Source organism: Symphalangus syndactylus, chromosome 4, assembly GCF_028878055.3.
Source record: "Symphalangus syndactylus isolate Jambi chromosome 4, NHGRI_mSymSyn1-v2.1_pri, whole genome shotgun sequence".
NCBI lineage: Eukaryota > Metazoa > Chordata > Mammalia > Primates > Hylobatidae > Symphalangus > Symphalangus syndactylus.
In genome coordinates this window covers 7,131,718-7,138,794 of record NC_072426.2, presented here as the reverse complement: position 1 = coordinate 7,138,794, position 7,077 = coordinate 7,131,718, and positions in this window count along the sequence as shown.

Genomic DNA, 7,077 nt, shown 5'->3' with positions numbered 1-7,077 from the left:
TGTTTGTTCAACTAAAAGAGTTGAACCTTAGTTTTGATTGAGCCGTTCTGAAACACTCTTTCTGTAGAAAATGCAAGTGGAGATTCGGAGCGCTAAGAGGGTAATAGTGGAAAAAGGAATGTCTCCAAATATAAACTACACAGAATCATTCGGTGAAACTTCTTTCTGATCTGTGCATTCAGCTAACAGAATTAAACCATACTTTTGATTGAGCAGATCTGAACACTCTTTCTGTAGAAAATGCAACTGGACATTTGGAGCGCTAAGAGAGTAGTAGTGGAAAAAGGAATATATTCAAATATAAACTACACAGAAGCATTCTGTGAAACTTCTTTCTGATCTGAGCATTCAGCTAACAGAGTTAAACCATACTTTTGATTGAGCAGTTTTCAAACACTCTGTCTGTAGAAAATGCAACTGGACATTCGTAGCGCTAACTGGGTAATAGTGGAAAAAAGAATATGTTCAAATATAAACTACACAGAAGCATTGTATGAAACTTCGTTCTGTTCTGTGCATTCAACTAACAGAGTTGAACCTTACTTTTGATTGAGCCTTTCTGAAACACTCTTTCTGTAGAAACTGCAATTGGACATTCTGAGCGCTAAGAGGCCTATATTGGGAAAAATAATATCTTCAAATAAAAACTACACAGAAACATTGTGTGAAACTTATTTCTGATATGTTCATTAAGCTAACAGAGTTAAACCATACTTTTGATTGCGCAGTTCTGAACACTATTTCTGTAGAAAATGCAAGTGGACATTCGGAGCGCTAAGAGGGTAATAGTGGAAAAAGGAATATATTCATATATAAACTACACAGTAGCATTCTGTGAAAATTCTTTCTGTTCTGTGCATTCAACTAACCGAGTTGAACCTTACTTTTGATTGAGCCGTTCTGAAACACTCTTTCTGTAGAAACTGCAATTGGACATGCTAAGCGCTAAGAGGCCTACATTGGGAAAAAGAATATCTTCAAATAAAAACTACACAGATGCATTCTGTGAAACTTATTTCTCATCTGTAAATTCAGTTAACAGAGATAAAACATATTTTTGATTGAGCAGTTATGAAACACTCTTTGTGTAGAAAATGCAAGTGGAGATTCGGAGCGCTAAGAGGATAATAGTGGAAAAAGGAATGTCTCCAAATATAAACTACAGAGAATCATTCGGTGAAACTTCTTTCTGATCTGTGCATTCAGCTAAGAGAGTTAAACCATACTTTTGATTGAGCAGATCTGAACACTCTTTCTGTAGAAAATGCAACTGGACATTTGGAGCGCTAAGAGCGTAGTAGTGGAAAAAGGAATATATTCAAATATAAACTACACAGAAGCATTCTGTGAAACTTCTTTCTGATCTGAGCATTCAGCTAACAGAGTTAAACCATACTTTTGAATGAGCAGTTTTGAAACACTCTGTCTGTAGAAAATGCAACTGGACATTCGTAGCGCTAAGTGGGTAAAAGTGGAAAAAAGAATATGTTCAAATATAAACTACACAGAATCATTGTATGAAACTTCTTTCTGTTCTGTGCATTCAACTAACAGAGTTGAACCTTACTTTTGATTGAGCCGTTCTGAAACACTCTTTCTGTAGAAACTGCAATTGGACATTCTGAGCGCTAAGAGGCCTATATTGGGAAAAAGAATGTCTACAAATAAAAACTACACAGAAGAATTGTGTGAAACTTCTTTCTGTTCTGTTTGTTCAAATAAAAGATTTGAACCTTAGTTTTGATTGAGCCGTTCTGAAACACTCTTTCTGTAGAAAATGCAAGTGGAGATTCGGAGCGCTAAGTGGGTAATAGTGGAAAAAGGAATGTCTCCAAATATAAACTACACAGAATCATTCGGTGAAACTTCTTTCTGATCTGTGCATTCAGCTAACAGAGTTAAACCATACTTTTGATTGAGCAGATCTGAACACTCTTTCTGTAGAAAATGCAACTGGACATTTGGAGCGCTAAGAGAGTAGTAGTGGAAAAAGGAATATATTCAAATATAAACTACACAGAAGCATTCTGTGAAACTTCTTTCTGATCTGAGCATTCAGCTAACAGAGTTAAACCATACTTTTGATTGAGCAGTTTTGAAACACTCTGTCTGTAGAAAATGCAACTGGACATTCGTAGTGCTAAGTGGGTAATAGTGGAAAAAAGAATATGTTCAAATATAAACTACACAGAAGCATTGTATGAAACTTCGTTCTGTTCTGTGCATTCAACTAACAGAGTTGAACCTTACTTTTGATTGAGCCTTTCTGAAACACTCTTTCTGTAGAAACTGCAATTGGACATTCTGAGCGCTAAGAGGCCTCTACTGGGAAAAATAATATCTTCAAATAAAAACTACATAGAAGCATTGTGTGAAACTTATTTCTGATATGTTCATTAAGCTAACAGAGTTAAACCATACTTTTGATTGCGCAGTTCTGAACACTCTTTCTGTAGAAAATGCAATTGGACATTCGGAGCGCTAAGAGGGTAATAGTGGAAAAAGGAATATATTCAAATATAAACTACACAGTAGCATTCTGTGAAACTTCTTTCTGTTCTGTGCATTCAACTAACCGAGTTGAACCTTACTTTTGATTGAGCCGTTCTGAAACACTCTTTCTGTAGAAACTGCAATTGGACATGCTAAGCGCTAAGAGGCCAACATTGGGAAAAAGAATATCTTCAAATAAAAACTACACAGATGCATTCTGTGAAACTTATTTCTGATCTGTAAATTCAGTTAACAGAGATAAAACATATTTTTGATTGAGCAGTTATGAAACACTCTTTTTGTAGAAAATGCAAGTGGAGATTCGGAGCGCTAAGAGGGTAATAGTGGAAAAAGGAATGTCTTCAAATATAAACTACAGAGAATCATTCGGTGAAACTTCTTTCTGATCTGTGCATTCAGCTAACAGAGTTAAACCATACTTTTGATTGAGCAGATCTGAACACTCTTTCTGTAGAAAATGCAACGGGACATTTGGAGCGCTAAGAGCGTAGTAGTGGAAAAAGGAATATATTCAAATATAAACTACACAGAAGCATTCTGTGAAACTTCTTTCTGATCTGAGGATTCAGCTAACAGAGTTAAACCATACTTTTGATTGAGCAGTTTTGAAACACTCTGTCTGTAGAAAATGCAACTGGACATTCGTAGCGCTAAGTGGGTAATAGTGGAAAAAAGAATATGTTCAAATATAAACTACACAGAAGCATTGTATGAAACTTCTTTCTTTTCTGTGCATTCAACTAACAGAGTTGAACCTTACTTTTGATTGAGCCGTTCTGAAACACTCTTTCTGTGGAAACTGCAATTGGACATTCTGAGCGCTAAGAGGCCTCTATTGGGAAAAAGTATGTCTACAAATAAAAACTACACAGAAGAATTGTGTGAAACTTCTTTCTGTTCTGTTTGTTCAACTAAAAGAGTTGAACCTTAGTTTTGATTGAGCCGTTCCGAAACACTCTTTCTGTAGAAAATGCAAGTGGAGATTCGGAGCGCTAAGAGGGTAATACTGGAAAAAGGAATGTCTCCAAATATAAACTACACAGAATCATTCGGTGAAACTTCTTTCTGATCTGTGCATTCAGCTAACAGAGTTAAACCATACTTTTGATTGAGCAGATCTGAACACTCTTTCTGTAGAAAATGCAACTGGACATTTGGAGCGCTAAGAGAGTAGTAGTGGAAAAAGGTATATATTCAAATATAAACTACACAGAAGCATTCTGTGAAACTTCTTTCTGATCTGAGCATTCAGCTAACAGAGTTAAACCATACTTTTGATTGAGCAGTTTTCAAACACTCTGTCTGTAGAAAATGCAACTGGACATTCGTAGCGCTAACTGGGTAATAGTGGAAAAAAGAATATGTTCAAATATAAACTACACAGAAGCATTGTATGAAACTTCGTTCTGTTCTGTGCATTCAACTAACAGAGTTGAACCTTAATTTTGATTGAGCCTTTCTGAAACACTCTTTCTGTAGAAACTGCAATTGGACATTCTGAGCGCTAAGAGGTCTATATTGGGAAAAAAATATCTTCAAATAAAAACTACACAGAAGCATTGTGTGAAACTTATTACTGATATGTTCATTAAGCTAACAGAGTGAAACCATACTTTTGATTGCGCAGTTCTGAACACTCTTTCTGTAGAAAATGCAAGTGGACATTCGGAGCGCTAAGAGGGTAATAGTGGAAAAAGGAATATATTCATATATAAACTACACAGTAGCATTCTGTGAAAATTCTTTCTGTTCTGTGCATTCAACTAACCGAGTTGAACCTTACTTTTGATTGAGCCGTTCTGAAACACTCTTTCTGTAGAAACTGCAATTGGACATGCTAAGCGCTAAGAGGCCTACATTGGGAAAAAGAATATCTTCAAATAAAAACTACACAGATGCATTCTGTGAAACTTATTTCTGATCTGTAAATTCAGTTAACAGAGATAAAACATATTTTTGATTGAGCAGTTATGAAACACTCTTTTTGTATAAAATGCAAGTGGAGATTCGGAGCGCTAAGAGGATAATAGTGGAAAAAGGAATGTCTCCAAATATAAACTACAGAGAATCATTCGGTGAAACTTCTTTCTGATCTGTGCATTCAGCTAACAGAGTTAAACCATACTTTTGATTGAGCAGATCTGAACACTCTTTCTGTAGAAAATGCAACTGGACATTTGGAGCGCTAAGAGCGTAGTAGTGGAAAAAGGAATATATTCAAATATGAACTACACAGAAGCATTCTGTGAAACTTCTTTCTGATCTGAGCATTCAGCTAACAGAGTTAAACCATACTTTTGATTGAGCAGTTTTGAAACACTCTGTCTGTAGAAAATGCAACTGGACATTCGTAGCGCTAAGTGGGTAATAGTGGAAAAAAGAATATGTTCAAATATAAACTACACAGAAGCATTGTATGAAACTTCTTTCTGTTCTGTGCATTCAACTAACAGAGTTGAACCTTACTTTTGATTGAGCCGTTCTGAAACACTCTTTCTGTAGAAACTGCAATTGGACATTCTGAGCGCTAAGAGGCCTATATTGGAAAAAGAATGTCTACAAATAAAAACTACACAGAAGAATTGTGTGAAACTTCTTTCTGTTCTGTTTGTTCAACTAAAAGAGTTGAACCTTAGTTTTGATTGAGCCGTTCTGAAACACTCTTTCTGTAGAAAATGCAAGTGGAGATTCGGAGCGCTAAGAGGGTAATAGTGGAAAAAGGAATGTCTCCAAATATAAACTACACAGAATCATTCGGTGAAACTTCTTTCTGATCTGTGCATTCAGCTAACAGAGTTAAACCATACTTTTGATTGAGCAGATCTGAACACTCTTTCTGTAGAAAATGCAACTGGACATTTGGAGCGCTAAGAGCGTAGTAGTGGAAAAAGGAATATATTCAAATATAAACTACACAGAAGCATTCTGTGAAACTTCTTTCTGATCTGAGCATTCAGCTAACAGAGTTAAACCATACTTTTGATTGAGCAGTTTTCAAACACTCTGTCTGTAGAAAATGCAACTGGACATTCGTAGCGCTAAGTGGTTAATAGTGGAAAAAAGAATATGTTCAAATATAAACTACACAGAAGCATTGTATGAAACTTCTTTCTTTTCTTTGCATTCAACTAACAGAGTTGAACCTTACTTTTGATTGAGCCTTTCTGAAACACTCTTTCTGTAGAAACTGCAATTGGACATTCTGAGCGCTAAGAGGCCTCTATTGGGAAAAATAATATCTTCAAATAAAAACTACACAGAAGCATTGTGTGAAACTTATTTCTGATATGTTCATTAAGCTAACAGAGTTAAACCATACTTTTGATTGCGCAGTTCTGAACACTCTTTCTGTAGACAATGCAAGTGGACATTCGGAGCGCTAAGAGGGTAATAATGGAAAAAGGAATATATTCAAATATAAACTACACAGTAGCATTCTGTGAAAATTCTTTCTGTTCTGTGCATTCAACTAACAGAGTTGAACCTTACTTTTGATTGAGCCGTTCTGAAACACTCTTTCTGTAGAAACTGCAATTGGAGATGCTAAGCGCTAAGAGGCCTACATTGGGAAAAAGAATATCTTCAAATAAAAACTACACAGATGAATTCTGTGAAACTTATTTCTGATCTGTAAATTCAGTTAACAGAGATAAAACATATTTTTGATTGAGCAGTTATGAAACACTCTTTTTGTAGAAAATGCAAGTGGAGATTCGGAGCGCTAAGAGGGTATTAGTGGAAAAAGGAATGTCTTCAAATATAAACTACAGAGAATCATTCGGTGAAACTTCTTTCTGATCTGTGCATTCAGCTAACAGAGTTAAACCATACTTTTGATTGAGCAGATCTGAACACTCTTTCTGTAGAAAATGCAACGGGACATTTGGAGCGCTAAGAGCGTAGTAGTGGAAAAAGGAATATATTCAAATATAAACTACACAGAAGCATTCTGTGAAACTTCTTTCTGATCTGAGCATTCAGCTAACAGAGTTAAACCATACTTTTGAATGAGCAGTTTTGAAACACTCTGTCTGTAGAAAATGCAACTGGACATTCGTAGCGCTAAGTGGGTGATAGTGGAAAAAAGAATATGTTCAAATATAAACTACACAGAAGCATTGTATGAAACTTCTTTCTTTTCTGTGCATTCAACTAACAGAGTTGAACCTTACTTTTGATTGAGCCGTTCTGAAACACTCTTTCTGTGGAAACTGCAATTGGACATTCTGAGCGCTAAGAGGCCTATATTGGGAAAAAGTATGTCTACAAATAAAAACTACACAGAAGAATTGTGTGAAACTTCTTTCTGTTCTGTTTGTTCAACTAAAAGAGTTGAACCTTAGTTTTGATTGAGCCGTTCTGAAACACTCTTTCTGTAGAAAATGCAAGTGGAGATTCGGAGCGCTAAGAGGGTAATAGTGGAAAAAGGAATGTCTCCAAATATAAACTACACAGAATCATTCGGTGAAACTTCTTTCTGATCTGTGCATTCAGCTAACAGAATTAAACCATGCTTTTGATTGAGCAGATCTGAACACTCTTTCTGTAGAAAATGCAACTGGA